Source organism: Schistocerca americana, unplaced genomic scaffold, assembly GCF_021461395.2.
Source record: "Schistocerca americana isolate TAMUIC-IGC-003095 unplaced genomic scaffold, iqSchAmer2.1 HiC_scaffold_14, whole genome shotgun sequence".
In the NCBI taxonomy this organism is placed as follows: domain Eukaryota; kingdom Metazoa; phylum Arthropoda; class Insecta; order Orthoptera; family Acrididae; genus Schistocerca; species Schistocerca americana.
In genome coordinates this window covers 7476876-7491578 of record NW_025725481.1, presented here as the reverse complement: position 1 = coordinate 7491578, position 14703 = coordinate 7476876, and positions in this window count along the sequence as shown.

Here is a 14703-nt window from a genome sequence, read left to right as displayed (position 1 = left end):
CTGGAAGATTTTTACCAGTGTCTTGTGATCCATTAGGTAGCCTTCATCTCTGTGTTCAAGTGCTTCTGCATGGTGTTTGAATGGTTTTGCTCCGTGTTCAAATGCCTTGTGCCACTTCTTTCTTTCATCCTGGTATCTTTCTGCCTGCACCATTCCACATCATCATCCCTCCTTACTGATGTCTTGGCCCAATTTCTGTATTTTTCTTCCAGGTGTGTGCCTCATGGATGACACTGCCATCTCCTCCATGGGGATGACAGTTCATACTTTTGGCTGCTGTTACAGTCAAAACTTTTCCTCTGAGCACAGCAACATTGGAATCTAAGACATCATCAGTGCAGCTTGCAGTGCTCAGCTTAGCTCATATTAGTGACAACCTTACAGCATATCAGGAGTATTTTTATGCTGCTTGCACTAGGAAGCTGTTTCACTTGCCCAACACTATCATGTGCCTTCTGTGTTGCAATGATGTTCTAATGTTCATGGCTACGTGAGCACATCTCTCTCCTTGTGCATGGATCATCCACATTAGGTGGGACATATGACCACGAGTGTGGGTGGCAGATGGGGCAAGGCAGCTCCCAGCTGGACTCCCTGTAGAGAGGTGAGGCAGAAAGATGAACAGATTGGTCTGGGATCAAACTGTAGTGAAAGTCTTGATGGGAAATATTTTATGAACAAAGGTACTGGCACCAGAGACAAATCTAGTGAACAGGAAGTGATACTGTACTATCAGCCATTCTCTCCAAAAGCATTGACACATTCATCCCACATGCTTCAGTTGTTTTCACTCTACTATACACTCCCAGCACCTTCATTTCAGAGGTGATCAGCTTTCATATGTTATAAAGTAGATCATAGAAATCTTATTTCTGCTGACTGTATTCTTCATAACCACCCTATCCATAATTCAAAAGACAGCTCCATAAATAATTGTAAACAATTAATTCCAAGAAACTATTGAGACATTCAAGACAAAATAAGGAAAAGAAAACAAATGTCTCCAGTACACTATCTCATGAGAAAGAAGAAAAACAGTACATCAAAAGAACAGTATCTGTACATTTGTGGTGGTAGATTTCCAACTACAGTCACGATTTTTATATGATTTTCATTAATAAAGACATGCATTAATTTTAGTTACAAGACACAGACATCAGTTTTCTTCAAGAATGAGTTATCAGTGAAAATATATGTCAAATAGTATATACCTAGCAAATAATGTAACAAAGATAAATAATATCTACACTGTCTTTGCCATCCACAATTAAGCCAAAGATAGGAAGCTCCTTCTACAAAACATACTGTACTCACTTCTGTACCAACAAAGAAAAAAACACATTCTAGCATCACCTGTCAGCTTCTGGGTTTTAATTGTACATAAACTGAACAACAGATTACAGTACACAATGAAATGGGACATTCCTATGGTTGTGCAGATTCTGAAACAAACATTTTGGCAGGACCTTTATGTCTGATTGACCACAGAAAGGTTAAGGGAGCCCCTGAAAATGTTAGTATCAAATAACTTATGGTAGTGCTGAACGGATCAGCTATGACCATTTATAAACTAGATTCACACCCCAATATTTCCATTTAAGTTACTACCCTAATAGGTTGTACAAAAATGTTCAGTTTTGAAATACAAATCATCCTAAGTTTCTTCTACTCACATCATTCATTCATTGGAGTCCCACTGTTTGATTAAGCCTCTTCCCTGGCTTCTCCTTGTATTCTGGTCTCAAGCTACAGGCATTGCAGCTTGTAGTCCATGTAGCCTGATATCCACTCAATGCCTCTCACCAGACTGTTCCCCCCACTCACCTCCCTAGGATAGGAGCATGTAATTGTCTTATCCTATCTGTCACTCACTCCATCACTACATTTGTCACTCATCTCCACTACCTCCCCACTATGTCTCCTACTCCTGCCTGTTCCCTGTCCATTTTTCTGTTTCCTTTTCCCTCCCTGTAATTCTCAGCACACATATTTCCACAGCTATATAGGTAAACTTTGTATTTCTGTAAGTCAGTAAATACTCGCCCCAAATCAAAGTCCTCAATATTCAAAAACATAAATATAATAAAATATATTGTGATTTCTGGATTCTAATTCAATTGTGTATGGTGGACTGACTAAGGGGTTGCAGAAATCACATAGATAAGAACTATAAACCCACTATCCAATCAAAATACCTGGGCACCCTTATGTAATGGGCAACTGAGTATTTTAATTCAATGAGAGGTGGAGCTACTATTATAGGAAGTGAAATGATAATTAAATGGACACCCTAGCTGCAAACAGGCGGTGATGTACTTCATTGGGGAAATGTTGAAAATGTGTGGCCCGACCGGGACTCGAACCCGGGATCTCCTGCTTACATGGCAGACGCTCCATCCATTTAATCATCATTTCATTTCTAGCAAAGCTGCATGGTTATCCATGGCAATTGTTCTTTCAGCAACAGATACTGCCGTCATATATATTATAGGAAGTGGCAGGTAATACTGTTTTGTAAGCAGAATTCATCAGTCAGGGATCTGAGTACACTGAACATGGACTTTTCTTTGCATTACACCTGAATAATTAACACAGGGATGCATTTCAGCCCTTCCAAACTTGCCCAAGTCAGCTGTCCGCGATGTGACAGTTAAGTGAAAATGTGAAGGAACAACCAATGCTACATGAAGTCCAGGCACACACAGTATGCTGATGGACAAGTGCTTCTATAATTGTGGTAGGAAATAGTAAAAACCAGCTTGCAGTTAGCTACTGCAGTCACTCTTCAGTTTTGAAGTGCAGCTAGGAGCCCACTAAGGAAATGGCTGTGTACAGGGAGTTAGAAAAACTGGTTACAGTGGCTGAGCAGCTTCTTGAAACAACATTTCTGTTCAACATAAAGTCACACTGACTATAGCATAAAAACCCATGACTGCTGTTGAGTGGATGAGTGGAAATGAGATTTGGAGTGACAAACAGTGCTATACTCCGTGGGTATCTGACGGAAGAATTTGAATAGAGTGACTACTCAGTGAACATTATCCGCCATTAACTCTACTGCCAACAATGCAGTGCAGAGCAGGCAGTGTAACAATATGCAATTTCTCCTCTTTAACTTGTTCTCCCCTTATTGTACTTCAGGATATGATAAATGCAGAAGGGTAAGTACATATTTGACAGTATTGTGTACTATACACAGCAGAGGAACAGTTCACAGACAACGACCGATTTGATCAGCTCAACACTTGTACCTCTCATGGATCAGCATTGTTAGGCAAAGGCTTATAACCAGTGGCATTCCTGAAGAAGGCTTGCCTGCCGATGTTCCAACCTGAAAGCAATGGATCGTCTTAGGGATTAGTCATAAATGGCATTTTCACTCCATACCCTGCGTCCAATATTTCTACCTTGTCTGGTATCAGCTATCAAGGAAGAATGGGCTGGCATCCACCCACAGAGATTTCGAAATGTCAAAGTGTCCCCAGAAGAGTTCAAGTCCTCATAAAGGAGAACACAAAATCTTAATGTCCACTAATAGGTGTCCAGATACATTTGATTCTCTAGTGTACAGAGCAGGAATGTAAGCCTGCCACAGTGGGCTCTTACTCTTACTCACCAGGTGACTTCGCTGCACCTGCAGTACTGGGTCCAGCCTCTGGTGACCGTAGCTGCTGCTGTTCTGCACTGCCTACTATTGTACACACAGAGAGTAAAACGTCTTTTAAGTACTTTATGTACTGCTTTAGTTAAGGCTGCAATTACGTGTAAATTTACTCTTACTCACCAGGTGACTTCACTGCACGTATGTCACCAGCCCCAGTACTGGTTCCAGGCTCGGGTGTCCGCAGCCGCTGTGGTTCTGCACTGGATACTATTGTACACACAGAGAGGAAAACATCTTTCAAGCACTTTATGTTCACTTTAGGGACATGCTCTTAAATTATGGCTGCAATTGAGGGTAAATTTGCGTATTTTATCATGGACAATGATGTACTGAGGCTATAACCAATCTCTGAAGCCATAGTTACAAAAAGAAATCCACATTCATGGCATATAGGAAAAAAATTTTTAAAAAACGTTAGACTGTGTTCACTGGGCACCATGTTCACAGACTGTGCTTGTACGTACCACTTCAGAGGAGAGATGCACATATCAATGACTTCTTATCAATGAATGCCATTTTGAAAGAAGTTTTGTGTACACATTATGAAAAGAGCAATAGAAAACAACATGTCAAACATAAATGTACAGATATTGTTCATTAGTGTTATTTCTATTTTGTGTGTGGTGACTTACATCAGGGGACAATATGCACCTTCAGCACTGTACAGCTATCGCAGCAGCTTTGGGTGCCAAACTACATGTGTTAAAATAAGTATTCTGTGGGGTCACCACACTGTCCTGTAAAGCAATAGGCTGCCGAAGGAGTTATTTCAACAACTGATGTATGTTGTGAGACACAGAAGAGGAACCTTCAAAATTATTGTGAGTGTCTCTTTTATACTGAATGAAGGTGATCTTTTAGTGTAGTTCATGAGTGTGATGATGAAGGGAATAAATAATTTGTTAAGTCAAAAGTGACATAGTAAGTTATTTATTTAAATGTGATGCGTCAAAGGCATCAATTTTGAATTTTAAAGTAATTATAACAGAGTTTGAGAAGAAGTATAGAAGATAAGGTACAGAATATAATACATCATTGTATTAAATAATTACACCACATGACACCTGACTGCAGTGTTAGGGGACAAACGACATGAAAGGGAAGCTGTGTTGACAGAGGAGTGAGACAAGTGTCAGAGTCCTGCACAACTGAGTAAGCGAGCACAAAATGTGAGATCAGGAGACCACAGCCTAACTTGATAGGCTGCCCACACCACCTGTCATAGACATGCACAGAAGTTGTGACTGAGCCTTATACAATGTACAGATATAGTTTAAGTCCTTTTGGTCACACATATTATAAACTTGCCAGTCAGTACTATAGGCAAAATGTCACAAGGTGGTGGTGTATGCATTTATCTAAATCCCAAGCTTAAATTTAAGTTAAGATACGAGGCTAAACCATTAATCATAGAAAAGAAAGTAATTGTTGCAGCAATTTGCAGATCACCATCTGGAGATACTGAAGTCTCTCTTAAGAATTTGGAAGAAATGCTAGACATTTTTCTCAAATGAGAACTCTGCCATAATTCTTTGTGGTGACTTTAATATTAATCTATTGGTCCAGAGTTCAGTAAAATACAAGTTTTTAGACACACTAAAAGCTTCAACTTGTTTCCCCACGTATCAGCTCCCACTAGAACAACAGATTCCAGTGAAAGCCTAATAAATAACATCTTCTCAAATATGGTCACACATGAAGTTGCAGTTACAAATGTGAATATAGGATTATCAGATCATAATGCACTAACCTTTAATCTCACTGCAACTCCCAAGGAGGGGAAAATAAAAAGGAGTACAAACGATTTTTCTCTACTGAAAATTGTAATCAGTTCAAAAATAATGTTAAAAATGCAGTTTGGCCAGAGGTCTTGGCACAAACAAACACAAAAGATGCTTACAATACATTTGCTTCCACTTTTATGGCATACTTTGAAATGTGCTTCCCAAAAAAGCTTTTGAGTTACAGATCATCTGGATCCAAAGGGACCTGGAGTACATCCGGAATTAAAACATCAAGTGAAACCATGATATTACTCAGTTTAAAGTTAAAAACATGTCATGATCAGCAGTTTGTTGAGTATGTGAGAACATACAGACTTACCGCAAAGTAATATCAAAAGCAAAATTATTAAGTAATGATTGATTAATAAGGCAGGCTAGTAACAAGTCCAGAATGATGAGGTAAAAAAAAAGAAAAAAAATTTGGGTCAAACTAAAGAACAGGAAATCCATCTTAAAAATAATGAAAATATCCCCATAGAAAAAACGCCATGGCAAACTATGTAAACAATTATTTTGTTAATATTCCCCTTACTTTAAGCAACAATTAACAGTGATGTCTCCAATGGTAAATACCAGCATGATGGCAATCCCATTAGACGTGCATTAAGTTCTAAAAGTCATTAAATGCTTGAAATCCAAATTGTCCTCTGGTTTGGATGATGTACCTGTATCAATAATTAAAAAATTGTTCCACATGTTGTCGAACCTATAGTGCACATAGCAAACTTGTCCCTTAATGAAGAGATATTTCCGGATAAAATAAAATCTCTAAAGTGATACCTCTACACAAAAATGGTGACAGACATAAAATAGAAAATTACCAACCTATATCTCTTCTCCCATACTTCTCCAAAATACTTGAGGAATTTATGAAAATCAGGGTTACAAAATATCTAGAAAGACATAAACTAATAAATAACAGTCAACATGGCACAGTACAGAAACAGCCATATTGCACAGAAATAGTAAGAAATTTTGAGTCAAATAAACAGGTTGTTGGAATTAATCTAGATTTAGCCAAAGCCTTCAATACTGTGAACAATGTAATATTACTAGGGAAACTTGAAGCAATATGCATCAGGGGTACCGTTAAAAATTGGTTTGAATCCTATCTGCAAAACAGGTCACAAGTTGTTGAGCTGAGGTCATCCAAGAATCTTCACAATTTTAAACCCATATCTGAACCAAAACAAATTTAAATAGTTGTTTCTCAGGGCAGCATTCTGGGCCCATTGTTATTTCTAGTTTATATCAATGACATACAGGCTCCAGACAGCCCAGCCAAAATTCTACTATTTGCAGATGACACGAGTATCGTAATTAGTGATAAAAAAGAATCACTGTGTACTACAGCAGAAAAAATGCTCTCAGACATACAGTCATGGTTTTATTCAAAAAGGGCTATCATGCTCCAATGTATTTACATCAGAGACAAAAATGGTAAAATAGGTCTAAGCAATAACCACACATGTAAATTACTAAGAAAGTACTTTGATCAATTTTTGAACTGTAGATAACTGAATTGTTAGCTAGAATTTCCAGATATTTGATGAAAACATGGAAGCAGATCTACCACCTACAGCAAGCAAACAAACAAACAAACAAACAAAAACCCTGAAAAACAACAAAGCCAGTGGAGAAGAAATAAAATCATCTCAACCATAACTGGTGTCAAGCAGAAATGACAACTAACCTTCAGATTATGTCTGAAGAAATACGGGAAACAAAAGATTCCAGAAGACTGGAAAGTGGCTCCTATCCATCCTGTGCACAAAAAAGTCATAGGCATTATCTAAATAATTGCACAGGTATATATCTGTTGCCAGTGGGCTGTATTATATTTGTAACATTATTACTAAACAAGGTAGAAGTAACACTTGACAGCCATTTGGGAGAATATTAAAGTGGATTTAGAAAGATCGAATCTGGCTCAGAACAGAATTTCAACTTTTAGTCCATACGAATTTTAAGACATAGTTTTAACATTTACAGGTTTTAGAAAAGCATTTGATTGACAGGTAAACAGTGGGTAAAGTGACTCAAAAACTTGGCATTACACTAAACTAGCAAACCTTATTCATGAAACACCCACACACTGAAGCATAAATAAAGTTTTGGTGTGAAACACCTAAGGCACTCAAAATAACAGGTGAAATGCAGGGTGACAACATGTTTCAACGCCACCTCAACTGCATCTTAGAGGAAATAGTAAGATAATTGAAACAAAAGGCAAAGAACATAAGCTGTCACAATGAGACTGGAGACTTCAGGAAAAAGAGATACTGAAATTCAGTGTCTAGTATTTGCAAATGATTATGCCATTCTTTATAAAAATATAACAAATTCAGAAATACAAATCAACCTCTTAGAAGGAATACCTAACAAAGCAGCTTTAAAAGTTTCTGTAGGAAAAATGTTTTAGTGCAAACATAAAAAAATGACCCAGAAATCCTAGTAACAGGTAATGAACTGATAAAGAGGGTTTATAAATTTAAATATTTGGGAGGAAAGATTCAAGGTAATGCCTTCAAAAATGTTTGCTGTAGACAAAATAGTATGTAAAATGGAGAAAGCATATGATATAAACATGAACATTTACAACAAGATGTGTGTGTCTAAAAATTTGAAACTACAGCACTACAGCACAGTAGTAAAACCAGAATGTCTCTATGCAAGTGAATGTTTAATGTTGAATTATGAGTTATACAAACTTCAAGTCCTACAATTAAGAATCATTTGAAAAATACTCAGGCTGCTAGGAAATCCATGAGTATGAATATTAAGAAGTAATGAAGTATATTGCAGCATAGGAAAAACAATTGAAATGCTGCAGAAGAGCTGACTATTATTTTTTGGACATTTATACAGAGTGAACAGCAACAGGTTAACTAAACAGATTGTTTAGCATCTTTGGGACAAGATGTCAACAACAGGACAGATTCAAGTAGTTAGGAAATATTTGGAAAGAAATACAAGAAAAAGACCCAGCAGAATGATAGGATTTCAAGAAGAAAGTGTTGCAAATGGAAGCATTCCAAGGCAGGAAGAAGAAGAGGAAGACAGGGTCAGAATGGTCTGAGGAAGAAAAAGGATAGATAGTGAAGACGAAGGAAACCTGGAAGAAGAACAAAGGAGGAAGCATTGAAATTAGTATGTGGTCATTAGATACCCCAAACAGAAAAACAAAAAGAAGAAGAATGTCTGTGATGTCATTAATATAAAACATCAATATCAAGGGCCCCACACACTTCCTTGGAGCACATCTACAGTTACATCTACAATGTTCCATACAGTTCTATGCAGTGTCCTATGTACCGATATATCTTCAGCCTTGTCACGAAACTCATTTCATTTGTACATATTTTTTATTTAGACCACCCACCATCAATGCATTATGATGTTGGTACATCATTAGAACATTAAATGTTGGGAGCAAAAACAGAGAGACATCTTAAGTGAACACTGTGCACTGTGTTATTGTTACTTATGCAGCCGATACCAATAATGTAAGAGCGAGCACACAATGTATGCTTTAAGTCAGCCTTTCCCATCATTGTGTTTTGTGTTGTTGGGGGCATTACATGTGATCTAAGACAAGTTCATATGCCTAGGGATCAAAGGATACAGTTGTCTTTTCCACCATTTTTACGAAGTACATTACCTTGTTCTCACTTAATGTGGACACATTCTTTTAGGTAAATTGTCATTCTATGAATATTATGTTGACACAAAGCACTGCTACATTTTAATTTAAAATGGCTAAGTCGGCAAAATGAGAACAGTGGAGTTTATGAATATGTGGTTTCAATGGTAATGTTTTCACCATGTATGGGGATAATGCCATGGGACAGAGCATGGCAAGGAAAGATTTTATAATTTAAAGGATGATTGTTTTGACATTATTGACCCTCCATTTTCAGAAAGACCTTCAACATTTGATGAAGATCATCTGGATGCATTAATCCACGATGATGCACATCATTGAACTCAAGAACCAGAAAATGTGATGAAGTATGACCATTCCGTCACTGTGCAGCATTTGAATACAAAGGAGAAGGTTCAACAATAAATCATACGGGTACCACATGCCAAACCATATAAATCAGTGGTTGGCCGTATGTACATTACCCTCTTGCTTGTTCTTGATTAGTGGGTGAATACCACTGACCATTTCTAACCTGTATTGTTACTGATGACTAGAAATTTTGTTTTTATGCTAATGTAAGAGAAAGAACGGAAAGGAATGCTTTAGTCCAAACAGAGCAGCAGTGCCACATAGACATTTGAGCATCCACACAAGATAATGTTATGGATATTGTGCAGAGGTCCGGTGTTAGAATATTGCTGCGGGCTGTGGGAGCCTTATCAGGTGGGATTGACGGAGGACATCGAAAGGGTGCAAAAAAGGGCAGCTCGTTTTGTATTATCACGTAATAGGGGAGAGAGTATAGCAGATATGATATGCGAGTTGGGATGGAAGTCATTAAAACAAAGACTTTTTCCATTGCGGCGAGATCTATTTATGAATTTTCAATCACCAACTTTCTCTTCTGAAAGCGAAAATATTTTGTTGAGACCAATCTACATAGGTAGGAATGATCATCAAAATAGAATAAGAGAAATTAGAGCTCCAACAGAAAGGTTTAGGCGTTCGATTTTGCCATGCGCTGTTCAGGAGTGGAATGGTAGAGAGACAGTATGACTGTGGTTGGATGAACCCTTTGCCAAGCACTTAAATGTGAATTGCAGAGTAATCATGTAGATGTAGATGTAGGTGACCATGTGGTGTACTACGAGTTGCTTGCATGAGGTGTAACTTTCCTGTTGGTATTTATTGTCAACAACAGACATCTTGCAGATATAGTCCCAGAAAAACATCCAGGAAGACTGTGTGAAGTGGTGCTATTCCACAGTAACAGTCACCAGCATTCTGCTAGACTGGCAACAAACACTATAGAACAACTGGGTTGAGAAGTCATTTTGCACCCACCCTTTTCATCTGATCTTGCACCCTCAGATTTCATCTTCTCTGCTCTCTGTTCAATGATCTTGACATACTTCCTTTGGGGTGAAAATACACTTTGAACATGGCTCTTTGCTACAAAACCACATGATTTCTACAGTTGTGGATCCAGAAAGTTATCCCAACAGACTGAAGTGAACAGCGAAACAAATTACATTATTTATGATGATTTAAGTCTCCAGTATGTAGAGTCTGAGTTGTTTTAACTTGTAGGAAACACTACAGTGTTATGCATCAGCCTAAGACGTTCGATTGCCCATGAAAGGGTTAATCTGGAAATAAGCAGTAAAAGGCTAAGCCTGGAATAACATTGTTGCGTTCTGTCCCTCTGCCAACCAGATAAATTGTCATAAACCTGCAGGCCAACTGCGTGAGGAGTTGTGGTGGACAGATTTAATGCAAATGTCATAGAGAGGATGGGGTGGCAGAGGGTGTAACATGGGAGGTACAGGTACTGGTACAGGTACAGAGCTAGGCACGGGAAAGGGCAGTGTAGGGGTGGCTAGTACTGAGGGAAGGATTGTGAAACTTAAGTTAAGGGGAACTCCAAAATTTTCAAATTAGGGAAGCTGGTATGGGAGTAGAGGGGGCGAGAGGAGTATGAGATGGGTCTCGAGAATGCAGTACACAAGTTGTGAAGCCACCAACAAGTCAGCCACCTTGTACTCAGTAGCATGTTGTCACCGGGTAATCAATAACACTCTTGGCAGGCGGGGGATTGAGAGTAACTGTGGCACCCAGATGGGTCAGGCTATTTCACACATCAGTCAGATGGCAAAATTCATTACTACTTATCGTAGTGTGCCTATTTGTAATGTTTGCTTAACATTACAATGACAAATTTCTAAATGTCAATTTGGTACTTAAAAATTTGTCTTTTTTCTCTTTGACCACATTTCCCTCACAATTTACCACAGTACACATTTTCAATGCAACTGCACATTTGTAACCAATCTTTCGTAGTTACAATAACACCACCAATTTTCAGTATGAATTATGTATGACATAATTAACATCCAGTGTTAAGTTATAGTACAGAGTTTTTAAAAACTGTTTCACAAAAATTATTTAGCACACCACCAATGGAATATTAATGTCAAAGAAAAAGATGAAAAATAAAGTACCACATAATAAAATATTAAAGTCGTAACTTTAATCTGTAATTAAGCTACTGAAGAAAGCAAATATCTCACCTGCCAACAGCTCCTCCATCCTCAACTTCTGCGGCATCTGCAAAAATATTAAGAAGCTGAATAACTTTACATCAACAGAATTTGAGTGTAAATCAAACATCTTGATATGTGGCAGTGGTTGTCTTCTCACTGCACATGCTCATTTTAATGTCAAGAAGTTGCTAAATTAAAATAGTGATGGAGATTAGGAATCAGATGCTGTGGCATGTACATACATGTGGAATTTTATTAAAGTGAGATTGATGAAAACTGCATAATGATCCAAGTGAAGAACCACAAAATATTTTAATTTTAATTGTCTGAATTCATTACAGCTGCCATATGGTTCAAATGGCTCTGAGCACTATGCGACTCAACTGCTGAGGTCATCAGTCGCCTAGAACTTAGAACTAATTAAACCTAACTAACCTAAGGACAGCACAAAACACCCAGCCATCACGAGGCAGAGAGAATCCCTGACCCCGCCGGGAATCGAACCCGGGAACCCGGGAACCCGGGCGTGGGAACACAGCTGCCATATACAGCCACTGTCACAGAGAAGGACAAAGGTGCCCACAAAAAGCAAGGCAACATTGGTGTTTGGAGGCTGGTGTAAGGACACTGCCAGTGACCGAAATAATGGTACAGCTTAGTTTGCTGGAATGAACACCCCTCATGAAAGGGGAAAGGAATAACAGACCATTATAAAATTACAGACTGTCGCAGTTAGGAGATAGAGAAATTATGTCATGTACAATTCTGATAGTGTCTCCATTCGATTTCAAGTTACTGAGAACCAGCAGATCCCAAAGTGTTGAGCCACAGCAGTTCACGTAGCACACGTCACAAATGACATGCCATGTAGTGTAGCAGAGTTGTGGCAGCTTACAACTATGTGACTCACTTTCTTTTGTATTAGTAGTGTGATGTTGATAGCAAGCCATAAAGGCCACATGAATACCGAGAATCCTGATCGAAACACTTTAAACTATCTGCAAGTACTGTAATGACTGCATACCTACAAAACTGGAGGACACTGGCCTCAACAATACATTATGATTTTATGAGCTTTGTCTATTTAGGGGTGTACTAACCTGTTCCAGAGTGTTGTTGTGTTAGAGTAATTCTTCATCAAAGTTCATATTTTGGATTCCAACATGCTAATAGCTGCCCCAAAGGTAAGGAGGTTTAATGTGTCGAGGGTATGCCCACAGATACTTAACATGCGTGGCCAGCACATAAGTTTTCATTTCAATTGAGTCACACTACCCTGTTAGGCAGCTTCTTACAGATGCAAGCAGTTTGTTCAAGGTACATTGTTGGTTAGGGTTTGGATAGTTATTTTCTATGTATTTTGTGTTGATTAGCACATGCTCAGTTAGCCCCCAAACTACACTGAATAGCTCTTGTTGTTCACACTGCTACAGCAGACTGCAATGTGATTGAAATATAGCACTGTAGGCATCCAAATTGCTATTGATGGCATTCTCCTGTAAAAATGCATCAGTGGCAACTGGCATCAGTGTATCAGCCTCACTGATTTGTACCTGTACACACAGAACAAGTGAGACTTGTGTGTTTCATAGTGAATGACTAGTGGAAGCCACTTCATACTGTGGACAGTGTTAAGGTGATATGCAGAAAAGTATATCTAATTTACAAAGAAGATAGTGTAGGTGTCTTGAAGTGTACTATGTGACATTGGTAGCAATGATATATGACATCATAAATCACAAATACTGTAACAGCCTAGCACATGTTCATAGCAACACTGCAGAGAGCAACAATGACAGCATGAAGAACCAGCATAAAGGTGTGGGAGTTTAAACAATTGGAAAATTTTATATCCAGCAACTAAAGGAACTATATGCCAATTTGGATACACAGCTTAACCAACAAAACTATCATCAACAAGTGTGGTACTCAGTACTGATGACTTAACATCAGGCATTCCTGTCAGGGACTGCTGTTACAACTTTTACAAGAAACTAATGTAACATTTACACAAAATCCAACTGCAGTGCAAATTCGGATTCCTTGACATGCATAAGGCAAGTCCTACATCACTTGGAGGGGAAAGGAAATTTCAAAACTGAAGTCTTTAAAGTAATCTGTAAGAGCACAGTTTGACAGAACTACAGGCAATGCATCATTATCCCATTTTGGTATATTCGAGCATTTAATTGGGAAGCTGTTAGAGCAGTTGCTGTGGACAATTTTGAAGCAACTTTGTATTTTGGCCATGCATATCTCTGTGGTCATGGCTAACAGGGATGGAAGCTGATATTATGACAGCAGCAACACAATGTGACTAATGTGAACACATCCAATAAAGAGGAAACTGCAAATAAGAATTTTTTGTCGAGTAGTGACTTGAGTAAGAGCATAATTGGACTGGGGCAGCCCAACAACTAGGGTCCCAATGGCAGTCAAAACAAAGGAAATACAAGAAATTAAAATGGAAACAAAAAGTGGAAAAATAAGTAAAAACATCTGACTAAACACGTCCACATATGTCCATAGCTCATTGAGGGGCTACAGCAGTGGTCTGGAATTAGTCCTCTGAAAGTGAACTAAATGGATTTTGGTCCACTCAGCTTGTGTCAGTTGCTAACAGGATGCGGCTTAACTTCCAGCACTGCAGTACCTCATGAGAAACAAGTACTTTTATTCACTCTGTGAAGGCAGTACAGAATTCTCTGACCAGTCATTTGCACAGAAGTTGCTGGTGGTGACTGCACTGAAGTCATTCCATGTGGTACTGTGTTACAATTATTACTGTATGCCTCCTACCAGATTTAAACACATGATAATGAATTTAATAATGGTTACAGAGAGCCAAGGATGCTTGCACAAGGTAGACCAGAGTGGAGAACTGCATCAAACCCCATTCGGACTGACAATAACAACAAGAACTACTGCAGTCCATAAACTGGGTGAGTATGAGCCTAACACCAAGTGGTGCTTACTTTACAAACTGATTTTCTGCTACATCAGTTCCATACTGACTTCCCTCCTACCTCCCTCCCACCCACCCTACCTCCCTTCTTTCGCACTGCA